At 43.6% G+C, this 21,863-nt stretch overlaps 1 protein-coding gene across 3 annotated transcripts in view; it reads right to left on the bottom strand.

Annotated features, from left to right (window-relative positions):
• The window catches only part of Ets1 (ETS proto-oncogene 1, transcription factor), a 131,592-nt gene that overhangs the window by 31,264 nt on the left and 78,465 nt on the right, over positions 1 to 21,863 (bottom strand). The window lies entirely within an intron of this gene.

Genomic DNA, 21,863 nt, shown 5'->3' with positions numbered 1-21,863 from the left:
ACCGGTAAAGTTTAAGAGGGTTTCCACAATATTTTAGACTTCTTTAAAAAACCTGACTTGGCTAAAGAGAGAATTCCACAGTTAAAGGCATTTGCATGCAATGTCTAAAAGACTGGGTTCAATTCACCAGGACCCACATAAAGCCAGATGAACAAATTGTTACCTGTATCTGGAGTTCATCTGCAGTGGCAGGAAGCCCTGGCACTTCACACACACACACACACACACACTCACTCACTCTCTCTCTCTCTCTCTCTCTCTTTTTCTCTTTCCCTCTTAAATATTTTATATAAATAAAGACTAACCCTTGCCTATAATGTTCTACATCCCCATGAATAAAATATATTTGTTCTTTTTGCAGACCTTTACTAGTTAACCTATCCACAGTCACCATTGAAAATTCTTACTCATTAAAAGCATATTTAGGGCTGGAGAGATGGCTTGGCAGTTAAGTGCTTGCCTGTGAAGCCTAAGGACCCCGGTTTGAGGCTCGATTCCCCAGGACCCACGTTAGCCAGATGCACAAGGGGGCGAAAGCATCTGGAGTTCGTTTGCAGTGGCTGGAGGCCCTGGCGTGCCCATTCTCTCTCTATATCTGCCTCTTTCTCTCTGTCTGTCGCTCTCAAATAAACAAATACAATTTTAAAAAAAAGATATAAAAAAGCATATTTACTACATACATTACCAAGAATGAATAAGCAATATTTATACAACATAATCATTACTTAGTACTTGTTGTTGCAATGAGACAGAGAAACAGGGTGAACAAGGCAGAAATTACCCTAGTTTTTTGATTCATGCAGTGGATTAGGCCACTAAAAAAATCTATAGACACAAATGTTCAAATATAATGTCAATGAAGGATTCAAAAGGAGAACAAGATTCCTGTTAACACATGAATAGGGAAGACTCTTAAGTCCAGAGGAACCAGAAAAGGCCTTTCTTAAGAAGATAGATACTTGGCCTAAGATCTGAGTGATGGGCAGAACTTTAGGAAGGAAAGATTCCCTAGGCCAGTCATTCTCAATGCGTGGTGCCCTGAGAAGCTATATGGGCATCACCTAGAAATTACCAAATGAAAATTCTCTATATTCTCTATCTCCCTGCAGACCTACTGAATCAGACCCCAGAAATCTGCTTTGTTTTGTTTCTTTAAAGATAAAAGGAAATTTATTGAAGAAAAAGATGGAAGTGCCCCAAAGTGCCAGGGAAAACATGCTTAGGATTTCAGCCAACATCCAAAGAAGAGAAAGAAATGAAGGAGGAAATGTTATAATATTTGGTCATAACACAAAATGGTGGACAGGCTCCACAGTGAGGGTCTGTGAGCAACAGCCAGAAGTCTGCTTTGAATCACAGAATCCACACAACCCAGGTGAGCTCAAAATTTAGGGGACCACAACCCTAGACAAGGAAATGCATACATGAAGGTCATGAAATTGGGGGAGGAGAGCTTGGTATATACTACTATCAAAGAAATCTGCTGGATCAGTTTATCAAGGATGACAACTGCTTGAGAGAAAGTTGAAAAGATAAACAAGGAACATATTAAGGAATTAGTCACTTTATTCTAAGTAATGGGAAGTTGCTGAGAGTTTAATACAGAGGAATTCCCCAATCACATTGTGATTTAGGAAGGGGGCCCTGGCTGTTCTGTAAAGAATGATTTAGGAGGTGTGTATGACAGGATGTGGGGGGACTTGTAAGCAAAAGGTAGTGTTTGTTCTGGTGAGATGGTGGTGGTGGCTTTCACTAGGAAGGCCGCCATGCTGATCAGATAGCAGGTGAGCTTGGGTGCACATGGGAAGTACCATCCTGTAAAGGCTCAATGTGTAACTGAGGACAGAAAGGGAACAAAACCTGCCGTCCTGGCAATATTATCATTTGCCAGACCCTACATAACTGCATTCCTGCTATGCTCAGCCCTTCCTGCACCTGCAAGGCCTATTTCCAACATGAAGAGAGCCAAAGTCAATCATCTTCCGAATGCATCTCAGGTTTCAGTTCTCACCCAAGCTAATTCCTCCTAGCCTTCCAGACTCTTGTTAGCAGTGATGAACCTCAACGCAGTGGTTTCTAGAGCCAGAATCTCCAGATTGTCACATGCTAAAACAGACTTAAAAAATGTCTGAGTTTTAGATAAGAGTAGAAGCTCCTGAGCTGGCCATTTCCAAACCTTGGCTAATTTAAAGCAATCTCTGAACATGCACATTCATTGTGCATTACATGATGGAAATGGAAAGAGAAAGATATGAATTGGTAACCTCCCTCAAAAATAGGAGCAAACACAGCACTTCTGAATTTAAAATGAATGGAAGTGACACTATGATGAACAAGGACAGGAAGTGCCTTCCCTCCTGTTTGCTTTGACCCAAGCTATCAGAAGACCACCTAATGCCCTGCCCTGACCAGGAGGCACAGGAGAGCTCACAAGGCTCCCTGGTCCTGCTAGTGACAGGGAAACTCAAGTGGCAGGGAGTGATGACTGTGGACTGTCCTGGGACAGGCCCAAAGGACTCTAATGGAAAAATTAGCATACCTCCAGGAAGGTTGACAAAATAATGGAAAATCCCAGATTGTAAGGAGTATTAAAGGGGGGGTGGAGTAATCAAGTGAGTCACTGAGAGACACAATGCTCCCCACTTGTCCCTGCTCCAGTGGTCTAAGAATAGTTACTGACAGAACCAGAAAGTCTCCTCTTCAGAGCAGAAGTCAACTTGACTACAGAGAAAGAAATCCTTTAGTTAATTAATTGGAGAGTGTGGCTGCTGAGAAAGAAAAATGGGAGCATCCCCATACAAGCCAATCAACTAATATTTTATGAATTAAATTTTTCCAAATTGAATCAACTCTGCTCCTATCCAACATAAATTCTTGACCTTGAACTGTGTGTGTTTTGTTTTGTGTATTTGTTCCCTCCACTAGATTTATGACTCTGTGAAAAGGATGGCAGAAATTGGTCAGGGCAACATGCAGAAAATGAAGGCCAAACCTGACAGAGAGGCAGTAGTGCTGCCCAGTGAATTAAGGGCAGGACCAGTGGGAGGCCCTGGGTATCTTCTAAACATGAAAAGCTGGACAGTGTGATGCCCTCATTAGGTGACCACCAAGACCAAAGATGACAACAGAAAACGTGAGAAAAAGGTCTCCTTGCGCACACTTCTAATTCTGCACATCGAGATGTCTGGCCAGGAGTGCTGAGTGAATACTTCTCCACGCAGGTCTTTGCTTCCTGTCAGTGGAGCCAGCATTTCCGGATTCTCACTTGTTCTCTCACAGGGAAACATCTGGAATTACTTTTGCTTGTTCACCTCAACACCACCACTAAAAGTCTAGTCGGCATATAGTCAGCCACAGCTTCACAGAGTTCCACCAGTGTCACCTGGCTTCTAGCTGTGGAGTTTACGTGCTCACAGTGGAAACTACCTGGCACCCTTGAGACACCTACATTTGGACTTGAGGCCCAGCAGATAGTATATCATTGTCCTTGGAACCATAGGATGCAAAAGGAAAGTCAGAGCTTTCCCTACATTTGTAGGGTATGGAATTTGGGTTTATAAAATAATCAAAACCCCTCTCTACAAAAGTCTGCAATTGACTAGGACTGTTTTTCACTGGTGTGTAGGCATCACACATAGAATAAATGTATTCAAAAGTAGACAACAACAGAAAATGGCAGGGTCATCATATAAAATACTAATGTAAAATTCTATGTTGCATATGATTGTAAAAATTCTGTTAGTTACTATACCAATATGAATAATGCAGTCACTAGGCAAGTGAAGAATTCAACATGGTTTGGCCAACCAAATATCACTGTTACTTCTAAAACATTTTACCTCATTACTTATTAGTAATATTTTTGCATTAAGTAGCAGATATTCCTAACTTTAGGAGTAGCATCTACATATTAATCAATACATGCATAACTAATTGAATTTAATGTAAAGATACTAAAATTTCCTTTGTATATGTAATTATTTGAATTATAACATCTTAAATTCAAATGATTCATTTGCCTCAAAATGCTCAGAGCCTGGGGACTAGGAAATGGCTCGGTAGGTAAAGCAATTGATACACAAATGTGAGGACTCAAGTTTGGATCCCCAGAACTTGTGCAAAGCCAGACACAAGAGCACACGCCCGAAACACCTGAAATCCTCGCCCTCCTACAGTGAGATGGAAGGTGGGGACAGAAGACCCCCTGGAAGCTTATGCACGGACAGCCCCATATACCCAGCAGGGAGCCCGAGACTCTGTCTCACACAACAAATAAGAGGGGGAGGCCTGACACATGAAGTTGTCCTCTGACCTCCACATGCGGCATGTGAGCCACCATAATCTCACACACAAACATGTGCAGCCATACATACACACATTATATATACAGGAAGATGGGGAAAATGCTAAGAGCCTGATCCAAAGAAATTCCATGTCAATCCAGTGGAGACTCTCAACACCTGGAGGCTCTCATCACTATGCATGAAAACTGGAAGGAGCCTAGCTCTTGGCTAATGTTCCTAGGAGTTACCCCATCTTGCTGAAAAGACAGTTGTACCAGTGAATAGAGAACCATACCAAGGTAATGTAGAGGCAGAAGGGTGTAGGCAGCTCTCCTCAAATCTGAGGAACATACTGAGGCAGCAGCATTCTAAATTCAGGGACACATCTGCTCAGGTTTCACTATGGTCTAACCCTCAACCACCTCGTACCATTTCACATGAAATGTAAAACAAGAGTTTCTATCCACTCCTATGTAACTCAAAGATACTGGCTGTTCAGTTTCCAAGAAGCCTTCAAAGGTGTTTGATGTGTTTTTTTTTTGTGCCATTCTTCTGAGTTCTCTGAAGTAGAGTGGCTCATACATACACTGTTACACAAAATGTGCCCTGAGATGGCTTTTGCTCTGCAAGATGTTCATGACACAAGGCCTTACTGACCTTACAAGCACCTTCTACCCATGTTTGAAATACATGATTCAGAGCAGATGGGAACATTTGAGACTCAAAAGTAAGGTGGTGAGAAACACAACCAAGGACAAGAAATCCCAAGTAAGGTCCCAGTGTCTGACCGCTGAACTGGAGCACACTCTACGAGATTGTGACAATACCAGTTATATTTGTTGGGTACTGCCACAATCAGAGGCACATGAAGGAGACACGAAGAATAAGGATGTGCTTCCAATGTCTGCTTTTTCTTCATTCATGATCCCAGAACAGGAACTTGAAACCTGGAAGACAAGACTTCCATCCCACAGAGTGTCTGACTCAGGTTAACGCAAAAAAGGGAGATGAGGGTACCTCCACAGCCTCTGACTCAAGTTTTCATTAATCTAATGATATGACAAAGCAGTTAGAGGGCAAGCAATAGGTGTCTCAGTGACTTAATGGAGGTCCACCCATCCCAGCTTAGCACTGCATCACTGTCCCAAACAACGGGCAAGCAAAAGATGTGCAATGGATACCTATCCATTACAGAAACATATAAGTGAGTGTGTGCCATTCTCTTCTACCCAATCCCCAGCCAGTAAATTCCCAAAGAATGGAGAAAGAAGCTGTACAGAAAATGCCCAATTCAGCCGGGTGTGGTGGCACACGCCTTTAATCCCAGCACTCAGGAGGCAGAGGTAGGAGGACTGCCATGAGTTCAAGGCCACCCTGAGATGACAGAGTTAATTCCAGGTTAGCCTGGACCAGAGTGAGACCCTACCTCGAAAAACAAAAACAAAAAAAAAAAGAAAAGAAAAGAAAAGAAAAGAAAAGAAAAAGAAAATGCCCAGTTCACCCTCCAATGACCTGGTTGTCCAAAAATGTAAGCCAGTTTCAGATAACAGCACTTCCCTGTACTGCCAATGCACATAGCCACCAGGGAATGCAAGGTGTTTGGGTACAGTGTGCCAATTTAGAAGTCAACGCCTCTTCACAGAGAGAAGCTGCCCTAGAACAGAAGAGAGATGGTCATCTAAGGGACAAGGCATGTTCCAGACTGCTCAGAGCCTGTGAAAGAAGTCTGCAGGGCTAGCCAGGCATAAGGAACATCTGTGAGAAGTGACCTAAGACTTCTCCCTCCTTTTCCATAACCTCCCCCCTCTCCATCCCCCCCCCAAAGTAGTTTTAACAAGTTATTACCACCAGAGTCCTAAGGATCTGGTGACTCACTAGGCTCACACATGTTTCCAATGAGCCCTTGACCATTACATGGTAAGGAAGCAGGAAAAACAAATGAAAGCAGTTGTAATTCAGCAGCGCCTGAGTTCAGACCTGCCAGACAAAAGGAATTGCAGGCATGTTCCCAAATGTGTTCAGGCACCTGACATGCAAAAGCTATTTTTAATCATTGGATTTATTTCTTTCCTAGCCCCTCCACCATCCTCCACCTCAGCAAATGTACTGGAAGGCAGAGCAGGACCCAAATCAATTCCAGGTGTGCAGGGAAACCCAGAGAGGCTTTTCCATTCCACTTCAGGATCCAGCGAGAAAGCAGAACCACCCGCTGGGTCCTGCAAGTACATATTCTCCTAGGATAGTTCAAGTGTCCCACCCGAAACACTGGACAAATGTCCGGAAGAAGGGGATGTGTGAAGGAAGGGGTCCTGCTGGAAGGATACTGAGATACGTATGTTCTCGAGCATCTGGTGAGTGAATTCTGGGTCTCTGGGTAGAGCTTGCTTTCCCATGTGCTCACCCTGCTCTGCGGGAACCATGTGAGAATGCAATGTCTCACAGTACCCAGTAGGTGCTCAATACACTGCTGTGACCTGAGTGAAGTGAAGCATCTGATGAAAAGTGACAAAAAATATACCAGATTTTATTTCATAATGCCTATAGGAACATCAATGAACAGGAATGTGAACATTTAACAACTACAAAAACAAAAAAAAATGAAGAAATCAGTCAAACATATTAGTGGATATTGCTGCCACCTGAATCAATCTCTATAGACTAATTTCTTGCCTATTCCACATCCTATAATCTAATCTTCTGAGAGGGGAATCCTTTCTGTAGCAATTATCATCTAAAATAGGTTAGTTTTGCCAGCTCTATTTTTGGTTTTAAAAACTTCCTGTAAACTCCATCTTAGAATCAATATGGCACAAAAGAGAAGTACAATTTGTGTTGAAAACTCTTTTCTAATATATTTGGGATTTTTCCAAAACTCAAGTGTCCTAGTCATTTATGGGCCTTTACATCAATGATTATTTCATAATTTAAGGAAAGTTTGGGTGACTAGAAACTTGCATAGCAAATGCAAAGCCCAGGGTTCTATCCCTAACACCACATGGAAGGAAAAAAAAAATCTGTTAACAATGGAGATTAAGATTCCTTCATACAAAGATGTAGCACTTGAAGAATGGTTGACATCTTTACATGCTCATTTACAAAGTGTTTCAAAGCATTTCTGACACACATAATTACACTTGTCTCTCACTATGCAACATACTTGTGTAAGCCCTAAGTCTCATGATGGGGGGATTCTTCATTTTGAGAAACACAGAAGCAGTCTGAATGAAAAGCATAAGGAGCTAATGAATCAGGCTTTGCCTACTCCACAGGTCTGTGGAGTATTGGTTCTGTTAATGTACACTTTGGGTTTGTAGTGTTAAGGGTGGTAGATGCTGGGGCTTGCCCATGTTAGGCAAGTGTTCTACCAGCAAGCCACACCCCAGTCCTTACACTTCTGAAGCTTCTGTCCTACTTTCAAGTGAAACAGACTTGACAATATCACACTCCACTCTTGGTACTAATGTGACATAGGAGAACTCAAGAAGATGGAACATACTGGACATCCTGTATCTTGCTATTATCCCATCACAGGATACTACTTCTGGTTGGCCTACCAGCTTTTGAGGCCTCATTCTCTAAAATCCCCAAGAGCCTGAATAATTGGAATAACCAACTTATTTTGATTTTACTTCTTGCCTATAATTATCATTCCTGCTATCAAAATAGAATTTAGATTTTAGAAAGTGTTTTCTTGAATATTTTAAATGTGATCCCAAAACAACTAAGTTTAGAATTTCTTCCACCCTGCTAGTGAAGAAACTGAGGCTCACAAAGGCTACCTGTGTGATCCTTCATTTCACCAAAATGATGTAATCAGGACTCTAATTCAGGTCTCTAGACACAAAAGCTGGATTTTCAGCCTGTTTTCATAGTTATAAACAGGAGATGCAGAAATAATAGGAAACAAGGACATTTCATTTTATTTTTGTTATAGAAAGAGTTCCTTCTGTATGTGGTAGACTTCAGTCCCCCAGACTGCAGACAGCAACACACAGGGTTCCAGGGACCATTGTGCCACCCACACACCCTTCCAGAACCGGCTTGCTCCCAACCCAGTTCAAGGCCCACTTGGCACTACTCCACAGATAAAACAGACATGGCAAAGAGGGTTCCTGAGCATCCCCAGGAAAGCTGGGCTGGGCAAGGTGGGGAATGAAGTGTTTTCTCCATGGGCAAAGGAAAAATCTGGGCAAACAAATGGAGTAAAACTCATTTATTTAGGCTGGAAGAGGTACAGTTTTTCTGCACTTTTGAACTGTTTTCTCAAGGCCTGCCTCTCCCTCCCACGCAGGAAGCAAACACAAAGCCTGGCCTCTCCAGCAAACGTTCAGTGGCTCAAAGCTAGCTCAAGGAAGGACAGAAGGAGATGGCGAGAGAGTGAGAGAAAGAGAGAGAGAGGCAGGCTACAGCCACAGGAAGCAGCCATGGTGCAAGCTGGAGCTGTGAGAAGAAAGAGTGTGAAAGAGTGAAAGAGCAGACCAGAGCAGAGGCTGAAGGAAGGCAGAGTGGCAAGGGGCTAGGAACTGCAGTGACTTGTTCCCAATTTATGGTGATCACAAAACAACATTTTCCATAACATTTAAAATTTCTTAAAAAGAAATTCTCTTCCCATTTTCATATTTATCTAGACATTACATAAATACATCTTTAAACCAAAAAAGGATGATGTTCCAATGGGAAAAAGGCCTTGTTTGAGATGAAAGCCAGTCTTCAAAACCCCTCAGAGGAAGCTGAAACCCCACATGTCTTGGTGCTAAAGAAAGAAAAACAAAGTAGACATTCTTCCTGCATTCTGAGGCTTTTTGATGCAGATGTGTTTTTCTTTTAATAAATAAATCTGGACAGAGAAGGAAAATGCATACTCACACACATTTACACAGAACAACTGTCTGTATTCTACCCAGGGAAATCACAACAGAAAATGAGGAGTATGCAAGCCCATTTCCTAGTAGTACTGGAGACAGATTCTCAGTGTGGTGCCACATGCCCACTGAAGCAGCATGCTTCCCACACAGAGGACCCGAGCATCCCAGACTGGCGTGGAAGGAGAGATGACCATGGTGAGGAAGAGCCTGGAGCAAAAACTCCATTCTTTCACAGACGCCTGCTGGCTTACATCATCCAGTCGTGCCCTAGTTTTTGAGCCTTCCAACTTCACCAACAAGCCGCAATGATGATAAAAAATGTTCATACATGTTGCACTGAAAGCAGCCTTCTTAGGAACCTTGGAACTGATTCTGCTGGTGAAAAACCACACAGAAGAAAACTCTTTCTCCATCCACAGCTTCTCAACTGCTTTATTCTCTCCTTTGTCACTGCTCTGTCCAGGTTCTAAAACATCCTGCTTCTTTCAGTCACTCACTGTCTCCTGCTCCATCTAGAAACATTCCTATATGCATGTGAACTCGTTAAAGAGCATCATATGCATTAGTAGGTGAACATCATACTTTTCAGGGATAAATTGAGACCAGAAGATGATCATCTTACTCCTTAAACTGAGAAAGACCAGAACACTAACTGTAGAGACAAAACTCTACTTCCAGTCTTTATCCATGCATGCTAGTGACTGAACTCTACTGGCTACAGAGTACGGCTTTACATTCAGCCAGACTACAGCTTTACACTTATCCACATTCAGCCTCACTTTGTTTTGTTCCTTATGGCCTTCCATGAGTAGAAACCTGTTACATTATGAATCCATCCCCACCTATATTACCTATCCATCTCAGCCTTGCACCATCTGCAACTTACTAAACATGCATATGCATCTTTCTTTATTGTAAGCCCCTGATAAAAATGTTGAAAAGGCAATGGCCCACTATGGAGCCACAAAATGTAATACCAGAGATCATGTATTACGCTGACACCAGGAGATTAATCAAGCTCCTGTGGGTATAGTAGCTCAACCCCTTACAAATCCTCCTAACCCTACTATCATCACATCTACATATCTTTGTCTTAACCACAAATATATCAAGGAAAGACTCAGGCAAAAAGCATGGTTGGCATTAAAATATGATGCTATAGGGTTCAGAAGATCCACATTATAGGGTGGTCTTCCCCTCTGGCTTCTCCCAGGCACCAGACAAGTGCAAAGGGGGCAGATGAAAACGGCCAGGCTGGGATTCAGGCTTCTGCACAGTAAGAGAAAGACAGAGAGAAAGAGTGGGATCAGGGAGAGAGGGAGGAGAAGAGAGCTAGCAGGCTATAGTAGCAGAAACAATGGGCAGTTAGAGAACAATGGCTGTAGACAAAGTCTTGGTCTATTTATATCTGCCCCTGTGAGTCCCAGACAGCAGGAACTGGAAGTCTGCCCTGTATGCACAGCTCCAACTAGATGAGCTAGGAGGAAGATGAGGTCACCAAGAATGCTGCCTGCTTACCAATGGGCTGCTCTTTTGCTCACATAGTTCCTTCTCAGCCTAAAGGATCTCTTTAGCCAAGTAGAGAAGTTGTTGATCTACAGTTAAGTACCAATCTGTCCACCTAAGGTAATTAAGTCTTCTCACTACCTCATAGGAAGGGAGCAAATATGGCAAGGACAAGCCAACCAAAAAATGGACATCAACCCTAAGGTTTTGGAGACACCAGTCTTATCAAGTCTGTTCACTATAGTTGGCGATATTATACACGAGATTCTCCAAGGGAAAGTTTCTTCACTTTTGGGGAGCTGAATAAATACACCAAGAATTAGGGTTAGGGACATAGGTCAGTGGTAGCACAGATGCTTAGCATATGTGAGACACTGGGGAAAGAGAGAAGGGTAAAAGCTAAACATCAGACACATATGAGAAGTTTCAGTGAAGTTCTCTTTTCCTCTTTCCTAGTTTCTCTTGTTTTGGGAATTCCATCTTTTGTGCTAATATTCCTTTAGATGGTGATAATTAATTTCAATCCTTCCCAGCTGAATTTCTTATATTCTTATTTCTCCTGTGGGCTTACTAAAAGGCTCTCTAGTAGTCAGAGTAGCCTGGGATGGACACCAAACTGGGCCCGGGGGGTCAGTGTGGAGAGGGACAGTAGTGATTACCTGCAGGCTGTCATCCTCCTGTACCTTCTTCGTATTGATTACCCACCTCCCTGAGCACACTACCAGGCAACCTACATCCAGCAAGCAACCTTACCCTTGAGTCAGCCCTTAACACTCCTAAGCACAAAGCTACACTCTCCCAAAGTCAAGACTTTAAGGGCTCATGGCAAAAATCCCCTGCATGTAACCTCAGCCTCTCACTCCTGCCTGTGAGTCCCCAGCAGTGACATCTATCCTTGTTCCTGAAAAACACATGCAGAAAGAAGCTTGAACAAGATCACATTCCTCCTTTTCATTTAAATAGCTTAAGATACTCAAAAAGGATATCCCAAGTATTATGACCATGTTGGGAGGGAACCGGTGGCAAGCACTTAAAATGCTTTATAATTTAAGAGTTTAAGCACAGAGCAGGCTGGGGCAGGACAATGCTGGGGCCCATCAGCTCAGAAAGTGGTTAAAGGATGCCCTGGTCTATCCCTAGCCCCACACTGTTTTCACTAACTTCACATGCACATGAGCAAGATTCCCTGTTTGCAGACCATCCAGAGAGTATGCTGATAAACTTGAACCACCCAGATGACAAAGGTAATATACATGAAACCACAACTATCAAACACTTTGAGAGGGGTTCAGGTAGCTTTTTTATGCAGTTAGGGTGACTAGACCCCTAAAAGTAAAAGTAGCAAAAATGTTTTTGGCCATGTCTTTGAGTTTTCCACTTTGCTAGGGATCAAAGCAGGATCTGCCTTCTTATCTCTTACCTAGACCTTTTTTCCCCCAAACAACCTGGGCTCCTCCTGAGAGGGGATCTCTTCTAGGACTTAAATCTAGCCCTAACATTCTGGTTGATCAAAGTTCAGCCCTAGAACTTGACATCATGGCTAGTCCCTTCCTGAGTCAGCCCCTAGCCTAAACCAACTAGCTATCCCTCAGGTGAGCTGAGCCAGAAGACAGGATCCACCATCATAAGGTTATAAATACATTTATGAGGGGAGGGAAGGCTCTCTGAGCTGCCTGACCACTTGGGAACCTCTAGCTGCTGGTAAGTTTCCCCTTTGCTTGGCCCAGGCCCAGCCAGGCCAAGAAGAGGGTACAGTCCCCTAGTCCTTATTCTCCACATGGGCTCTTTACCCAGCTCCATGGCAGGAGCTCTTTGAACTTTCTTATCTCTCCACAGTTTTCCCAGGTACTCCACATTGGCTCTCAAGCCACATGGGTGTCTTTCTTTAGTTCTCTACTTCTCTAAATAAATAAAATAACTTAATGATTATCCTTCTTGGTCTTATTTTGTTCAGATATTTGATTAGAAGTAAACATGGACCTAAGGTTTAAGATTCAAGGACTTTCCTGAACCCCTAGCACCCCACTACAACTCCAGTACATCTTTCATCCAATAACTATGATGGAGATAAAACCCCAGATAAAGCATTTGGTCACCTAAAATGCACCAAGCAATAAGTACCCAAGTGGGTGCCTGGGACACCTATTTCCGGCATTTCATTCAAATACTGCTTCCCCCACTTCTCAGCACCCACACATGCTCCCTACAGGCAAAACATGCCCTTCTTGCCAAAGGCTCTACTGACTCATCCCAGTGTCATTCACAAGAGCCACATGGGAGCCACATGGTAAGAGTGAGAGGAAGGCAGAGGGACACACATTCTTACCCTGAAGCAAGTCTGACATCAGAGAAAAAGCAAAACTTCTCACCCCTACCTTGTTTGGCAAGTGCATGAGACATTCTCCTCTTGTAATCCACACACCACCAGAATGCACCAGAAATCAGTAGCCTTGCCCCAAATTGGAACATCTGGAGTTTCAAATCTCAGGTTTTATATATCCAACAAGTCCTAAAATAAAGGCCCTACTCAGCTCTGTAAACCCCAATGTGTGCCCCTAATAAAGCAGAAATATTGTGACTTGAGGCATTTAGGTAATAATTTCAGGGTCAATCTCTACTGAAGTTTTCTGAGCTGCCAAGGAGGTATTTAAAGGCCTAGAGAGATAAGCTTGGAAGGTAGAGTAGTTTTCTTCCCATAGCATTAGGTTCACTGCTAACCCTATCATCTGGCCTCCTCCATGGTTGGTGCAGATCTACCTCACCTATAATTTGGGTCCCTATAGCTCTTCATCTTTGGCCTTTTTGTTGTTGTTGTTTTGCCTGGAAGAGTAACTATTACTCTATGCATTCTGCCTGAGTTTTCACACACTGCCTTGTCCTGCTTCTCTAGCGGGCCTTACTCTGCCTAAGCAATACATAAAGCCTCATCTGCAGCCAAGAAGCAGAAAAGAAGAATTTACAGAATTTACTATAAAACCTTAACAACTCCTTGGAGGGAGGTTCTCCCTCCTGTCAACTGAGGTAATTATAACATGAATGAAAAGGAAGCTGCCACGCAAGAGGAAGAGCAGAGCCCTATCAGTGGCCAAGGGTCCCACAGGATGCCTGGAACAGAGTTAGGAGAAACTTTAGACGTCATTTACTTCAAACTATGTTTTTTAACTGATGGCAAAATGAAGCTCAGGCCTTAGGATACATAGTTACTAATTCTAAACCTTTTGACTCCCTGCCCAGTCAGTATTTCCCTACTATAGCAGTGTGTACTTACAGCCATGGTTTGGAAGACAGAGGGTCTCCTCTATATCTTTACTACTCACTCATTCTGGATAAACAAACTTCCTCCCCAAGTTCATCAAAATCACTGGGGACAACTACCCAGAGCCCACACATAAAAGTATGTGATGGCATTTATGGACCCGCAATGCTCTCTGCTCCCCCTGCAGCTTGCTAGGACTGGAGAAATTTCCCTGAAATAGGTCCTGTTGCATACTACACATCATAAAAAGAAAAGCCATCTTTGATGCCCAAATGCAACTGCATGACCTCCAAGATCAGCTCTGAACTGAGAGGGGCCATTCTTAGGAATCCAGAAGCAGTGCAGACAGCAAGCGATGGCAGCCTTCTACAGACCTCTATATGAAAGGAAAACAGAGCCTATACACCAATTGAAGGCTCTCTGGGGTGTCCAAACAGGGTGATGGAGACACAGTGATAAGAGATACAAGACAGCCCAAAACACAAAGTCAGGGGCACAAGCTGGTGACGTAAACCTCTAGGTCTAATTAATTAGGCAGTCTATAAAGACCATCACCTGGGAATGATGGAAGAGGCTCTCTTCCTAAATTCAAGTATATTTGAAGTACAGTACCCACGGCTTCAAGGAAGATTACACTTAGCTGAGACCTTGTTCAGCCTCACAGGTGTCTTCCTCCTGGGCCTCTCCTGATGGCCTCAAACACCCAGACTTCAATATTCAGACTATTCCATTGATGCCCCAAAGTGTCACCCACACAATCCCAGAGCAGACAGTCAAGAACGCCTGTTCCAGCAGCAAATCCAAGAGGCTGATCCATCGCCAGGCAAACCAAAACTCCAAATCAATGAACGAGTCAGACCAACAGATGGAGATGGAAGAAAATGTGATCAATGCTAAGGGGGTGGAAGCTGAAGTCACGCTTCATCCACCTGGGTCAGGTGGGAAAGGAGGCCAGGATGCATAGCCCTCATCCGCTGCTAATAACTGGCTCTGCCTCATCAGGAAGCCATTAGGAAATCACAGCCACCATAGCTCAAGCTCCCTGGGCTGAGCTGTCTGCATGCAGCTGGAGAAAGCGATCATTACTTCTACCCAGCAATGCTGTGCTCTCTCCACAGAGCAGCCTGAGCAAGCCGGCCCACACAGCAAAGCGGAGCTTGAGTGCTGGGAGGAGAGACTAAAGAGCAGGTCCTTGGAGGTCAGGAGACCCAGTGCTCAGCTCACCCAGGCAGCTGCTCTCCTAAGGAACACATCTCTACTGGACAGGATCTTTACCCATGAGCACCCACTGTGGGCTGCAGGTGAGCACTGGGCTTCTTTGGGAATGATGAAAAGATTCTTTGATGGCTGGACAATTCAATGTACTCTCTAAAGTGACATTTTATTACATAGATTCTACCTCAATTTCAAAAACAATCATTTTTAAGAGATATAAGAGCACCACTGACCCACAGGACAATGGGAATACCTTGGTGACTGGCAGTCAAGGACATGCCACTTGGAATTCCCCTTCTGGAGGGAAAACCCTATGCTGCTTATGCATACAAACAATAGTACACACTCGCTTAGGACTCCAGAGAAATGCAAGGAGGGTGCCAACACAAAAGGCTTTGCAGTGCAATGCAGTGCAGAGGCTAAGTTCCAGATGCTATGGAGGAAGGACTAGGAAGGAGTCTGCCACCCTAGGAAGATGTCCTAGGGTGGGGGAGGACCCAAGGTGTCAAGCATGATGCCAATTACTGAGAGAGGAAGCCAGAGAGAGACTCAGACCTCCCACACCCACCTCTGACACATGGAAATGCTTGGGACAGCTGCTGGAGTGTGCTCCCTGAGACACTGTGGGAGAAGCTGGGCAAGGTCCACAGCAGACACCTGGTGTTAGCAACTTCTGGAAGCTCTTATATAGATGGACCAAAGGAATAGATGAAAAGTCCCGGATTCCAAGAGACAAACACATCCCCCTCAGACTCTTTATCCCAGAAGAGGGTGCCTGAGCCCTCATTCACAGACACATGTGCACTGTTATATTTATGAGTCTTGGGAAAGAAGTGTTCTGCTATAGCCTTGCTCTTGACCCTGGCTGGAGCCTTCTCTCTCAACTCCTAGGGGAGAGGCAGACAGAACCTACCAACTGGACCTCAGGCAAGCAAACACAAGCAGGGTGCCTCACTAGATGAGAACTGAGGAAGACCTAGTCACAACACTGTGACGCCAATGGATCTTTTAGGGAAATTCTTTGCTGAGAGGGATCATGAGTTCTGGGCCCTGGAATGCCCCAATGTAGCTGTGATTGGCTCCCTGGCCCTGACTCAGATGGCATAGGGCCCCACCCTCGATGAGTAAATAAAGGGGAGAGAGATGAAGGCAGGGGAGGGAAGGGGAGTAGAGGGCAGGAGGGACAAGAACCAGAGGGCAAGTGCTAACTGGTTCAGAGAACATATGACATTGTGTGTGTGTGTGTGTGTGTGTGTGTGTGTGTGTGTGTCTGTCTGTCTGTCTGTCTGTGTACTCAAGAAATAATCCTCTGAGCCTCACACACCCCTTCTGTTGGGATACAGCCCTGCCTTGGCAGTAGGCTCATTGCTTATAATATACTGAATTAGTCACTGGATTAGCAGGCACATTACACACCCTGGCGCACAGCTGTTTAAAGACACACAATCCCCTTTCCTAGGTGCCAGATTCTAGTTGTAAATTGTCCACTGCAATCAGCAACTGGCAAAGCCCAGAGCTACATGATTCCTATAGACTTCTCCTGCCAAGTATTCAGGAAAGGTCTGAGAAACCTGGGACAATCCAGCATTATATCTTCCAGGGGACAGGAGGGAGAAGCCCAAAATAAAAGACTATTCAGTGTACGCTGTTCCAATATCATCAGGTAGTTGTCAAGGGGATTCACTGCTGGCACCTTCAAGCATCTGTATGGGGAAGGACAGCATGGCTCAGGAAGTGACACCTGGCAGACGGCGACCTCTATGCCTGCCTCACTGTGGAATCTGGTGGTAGTTTTCCTCCTTAAACTTCAAAGCTTTGGCAACCTCCCAACAAAAAAAGGGTTCGGAGACAAAGAAGAATATTACAAGAAGAAAGACAATTTTAGCTCTGGATAAAATCCATTCTAAGAAGCCTCCTTGTTGAAGTGGGAAGGGGAGTGCCTAAAAATAATGCTTTAGAATTGGAAACCTGGCCAAAGCCCGAACTCAGGCATGGTAAGTATGCGTGAGAGGCACTGGAAAATAATGTCACTTGCCACAGGGCTGCTCTGGCCTGCTTGGTTAAGGGGGTGTGAAGTGGAAAATTTTCTGTAACCAGGTTAACAGCAACCACAGTTTTAACAGCCACTGAAGTAATAACAGTTTCAGCAGTAATGAACATTTGTATAGAATTTGGAGGGCTGAGAGATCATGGTAATACTATTTCCTGAGACCCTGTGGTATGAAAAAAGTATTTTACAGGAATTATCTCTAATCCTTACAATAGCCCTATAAGCTTTTCCTTATTATCTCCATTGTAAGAAGCAAAAAAGCTAGGCTTTCAGGGAAGCTAAGTAATTTGCCTAAGGGCAAATTAGTGAACAGCCAACCTGAGTTCACACCCAAGGCTTAACCATCTGCCTTCACTAAGGAATATTACAAGTAATGTCCTAAAAGTGGCATTGTATTTATTAGATTCAAGTGCAAAGATTACTCTTTTTTTTTAATTTTTTATTTATTTTATTTACTTGAGAAAGAGAGGGAGAGAACGGGCCCACCAGGTATTTCAGCTACTACAAAAGAACTCCAGATACATGCGCCATTTTGTGCATCTGGCCTGCTCGGGATCCTGGGCAATCGGTCCTTTGGCTTTGCAGGCAAGCAGTTTAACCACTAACCCATCCCTCCAACCCAAGATTACTTTTATGGACAAAACAAACTGTAAGTCTTTCCTTTGGAGTTAGTAGTGTCATCTGCCAAATAGGAAGGAAAAATAGATCTGTGACATAAGGTCATGATACGCAAACCCTGGCATAAATAAACCCACCTGACAAACCTAACCAAGTACCAGTGACTAAATGAGGTGAATCACATTTAGACTCTGCTAGAACAGGAATTAGGGTGCGAGCCACAAAAGCTGTGACTAGTTTGTATAGGAAGAAATTAGTGTGTACCTTATATCAGCTTTTGGGAATTCAAATATTACTTCTCTTAAATTAGTGGGCCTATGAAAGCACTGGCAGTGTTACCTTCTTACAACGCAAGGCAGATCGAGGCAACCTAAGACTTCCTTCATCTTCTCTCATGCTCCCTCCCTGCAAGGAGCACACACTGGGCAGAACACACACAGAGTAGAGAGCCCTGTGACTCCAGGACCCGTGGGTCTGTACACACAGCTGTGACTGAAGTACAAGGGGCTAATGTTTAAAGTAACTACTGTGTGCTGGATACTTTGCAAGTACCTTATTGACTCAGAGTCTGTTTTGTTCACCCAGCATCCAAAGTCCATTGGAAACTCTGAAGCCAGTCTGAAGTTTCTAAGTTCTTCTACCAGTCCATCTATCCCAGAAGAGTATGGGTAAATGTACACAATGGTCACAAGGATCCCATAAGAGGGGTCTTCAGAAATCTAGAAGGAGGTACTTGTTTAAAAGAAGAAAAGGAAGTAGAGAATTAAAAAGAACTCAGTGAATCAGAGGTTAGGTCCAGGTCTACTGTGTAGATGTTGATTCATTCCATGCATGTGTTTATTTTTCTACAAACATTCCTGTTACATCAAGTGGCCTCAAGTCCTAAACTATGTCCTCTCCCTGGAAAATTCTCAGGCATGGGTAGAGTTCTCACCTCCATCCTCAACTTCCCAATCTGTAACATGGGTACAAAAGCAGCAATTTTGTATAGAAATTCAGTAAGCTGATTAATCTTTGTCCATCTTGGACTTAAAAACACACCATAGGAATTATCAGAACTGATCTTACCATCCGTCCCCCTACCACACAGCTATGGAACATATTTATAGATCAACTGAGAGGTTTTTTCCCTAACTCTGATAGTAGTGAGGGTTCAAAAGGATCCTAGGAACCAAGGCCTCCTATGGGAATATTGGCAAGCTGTCTCTCCAAAAGTACCTAAGTGGGCAGGGCTTTGCAACTGAGAAAGATGGAAATTCATAACTGTGACTTTGAAACTCTATGGTTCTAGGTAAATTATCTGAACCTTTCTAAGATTCAATTTCTTATTTCCAAAATGATGATACAAACGCAAGCATCACAAGAGTATTTAAACAATGTGACTGCTTTTGCAAAGTATCTTGTAATGCACCTACAGGTAGTAGGTGCTCTGGAAACATGAGCTTCTCTTCTCTTATTCTTTGTGCCTCAAACAAAGCATGTGTACAGACCAAACACAAACACCTAGCAGTTTTGCAAAACACTGCATTTCTATTAGGAGCCAAGAAAGGGGTTAGACTGAATTCTATATCTACGTGATATCAAGGATGTGTTTCCTGTACACTTACATGTGACTCACCCTTGAAGCATTCATATGCATTCATAGATACTGACCACCACCACTCTGCATTGCACCTCCACTAACTTAGTAACTCTGCTTTTAACATCAATGACTTGAGCTCTATCTAAACATTAAATCATTAACTCTCCCACTCTCTCCCAAAGAATGACAGCTTACAAGGAGCAACCTTCTTCAAGCAGAACACAGAGAGGAGGTACAGTTGACAATCATCTGGCAGCATGGAATAAATACAGTCTCAGCCAGCCTGATTCTCACCTCGGGCTACATAAAGACAGAGAGGACTGCCTCTGTAGACCAGCTAAGCCAGCAGCATAGGAGATGTTCAAACTTGGCAAAGGTGAGATCAAGGACCTCTAAGGCCTGCCTGCCTGAAGTACTCTTTCTGACACTGAAACCCAGTTGAGGAAGACACTCAATTTCTGAATGAACTAGTATTTACTTTGTGAATTCTAAAATTTCCTGGCAAGACTTGCATTGCCCAGAGTATCAAATTGCCAAACATAAAATTTTTCTCTAATTAGACAGGTAGACTACCCTCTCCCACAAAACTCATCTTGCTCAGTCATCCAGGGACACCCAGAATGCTGGTGGCTTCTTAGGATTTATACCCAATTGCAAAGAAACAGTAGAATATCCAAAAGAAGAAGAATAGGACTGACCTTTATTACAGAAAATACTACATTGTATTGGGGACCTGATCAAATCTAATCTCTGAGGAGAGGGAGGGGACTGGTACTGGGGCAAATGCCCACTGACCCAAATGGAAAGAATAAATAATCACCAATCTAGGCTGTCATTATTTCTTGTATGCCTCTTATGCACAGTTCTTTCCCATGACATGCGCCATACGATTACAAGCTTCTGTTCTTTGTTCTTGCTTTTTTTCCAGAAGAACAACCCCAGCTGCCTGAAGTTCCTGCTGCTCATTTGCTAAAAGCATAAACTGAGTCACAGAATACCAAAGCATTGTGCCTTATAGTTCAATGCAAAGAAAACACATTGGGGGAAATCTTTACAATTCTCTTTGCATGAAAAAAATATATATATTTCTTGGCTCCCAGGTCAGCCTTACCCAAAGGAAAACTGCACATTTGTCTAGCAGCCCATGGGATGAACCATGTTTCTTTCTGTATCTTGAGAAGAAGATAACATTTCATCCTATTAAAAGTTATTCCATGTCCTGCCACCTGGGATCTCTGTGCCACTTCCCCAGCTCCATCACAGAACTGGACAGCCTGCTCTAAGCTACATGATCAGCCGACAGTGGGGCACATTAGACATGCATGACATGTGCAGAGGTGAGCTCCTGCTACAGTGGAGAACATGGGGCCCTGCTGATGGTTCAAGCTCATTCCAGGGTCATCATGGTTATTAATTATATAAAGTAATATACTGGGTATTCATAAAATGAAAGAAATATTTGAGTGTTACTAAACTCAAATGTTAGAGCATTTGGCAGATACCAGCATTGGTTCTAACTTCTCATTTTTCCATGTAACAATGAGAGAGCAAGATGGCCTCTCTGCTATATATTCTTCTCATCTGTGAAGGCTACTCCATCAATTACTGGAAGCTTCAATGGGGTAACATCTTAGGTCACACTGTGACATACTACCAGAGTATCACTAAATCTTCAGATGGGCTACTAACGCAGACATGGGATCTTAGAGTGGGCTCAGCTGGATTTGACTCTAAACTTCTAGACACCACTCAGCACTTTGCAACCTTGGGCAAGGTTTAACCACTCAGTTTCTTTATCTGTGAAACAGATATAAAGGCTTCACTATTACAGATTAGGATGAAAGAATAAAAAACCTTGACATAAAATTAGCATCCGAAAGCTAATAAAAAAATGAACAGCACAAAACAAGCTTTTGATGAGTGGGGTTGAGTATTCAGAGAAGTACTATGAGATTGCAGATCTTAGCTACATACAGGCAAAACTTTGACTACAACAAATGCTGCCTTTGGGACATGAGAGGATCAGTGCCTGTAACATCCAATACACAGCTGTAGCTTCTAGGATGGCTGGAAAGCCAAAGAAGGTGCATCTTATCTACCCCCAAATCCACAAGGCAGGTGGTACTCCCAGAGGGTCAGCTGCTTGCTGCTCAGGCTGCATTTGAGATCAAATAGCCCCTCAAATAGGCCTGGGCCCTTCCCCTGTGCTAACAGGCAGCAGGGATCTTGACTCACCCAGCTTGTCAGGAAGAGCTACTTAGGTGGCTCACAGCAGAGCACATTCCTGCTGCAGGAGGGGACTGTTTCTCAACACCGTACAACAACAAGAAGGGGCAGCTTCGATGAAGTAAGTCATCACTCAGACCACATGCTCAGCCCTGAGGATGCAGCTGAGCTGGCTGCCTCACCAACCGGACTCCTAACCTACATCACATTCCTCCATCTCAGAACGTGCACAAGAGCTGCCTCTTTCCCTTGGCCAAAGCTT

This window comes from Jaculus jaculus, chromosome 3 (genome assembly GCF_020740685.1).
Source record: "Jaculus jaculus isolate mJacJac1 chromosome 3, mJacJac1.mat.Y.cur, whole genome shotgun sequence".
NCBI classification, from domain to species: Eukaryota; Metazoa; Chordata; class Mammalia; order Rodentia; family Dipodidae; genus Jaculus; species Jaculus jaculus.
This window is presented reverse-complemented; position numbering and strand designations above follow the sequence as displayed.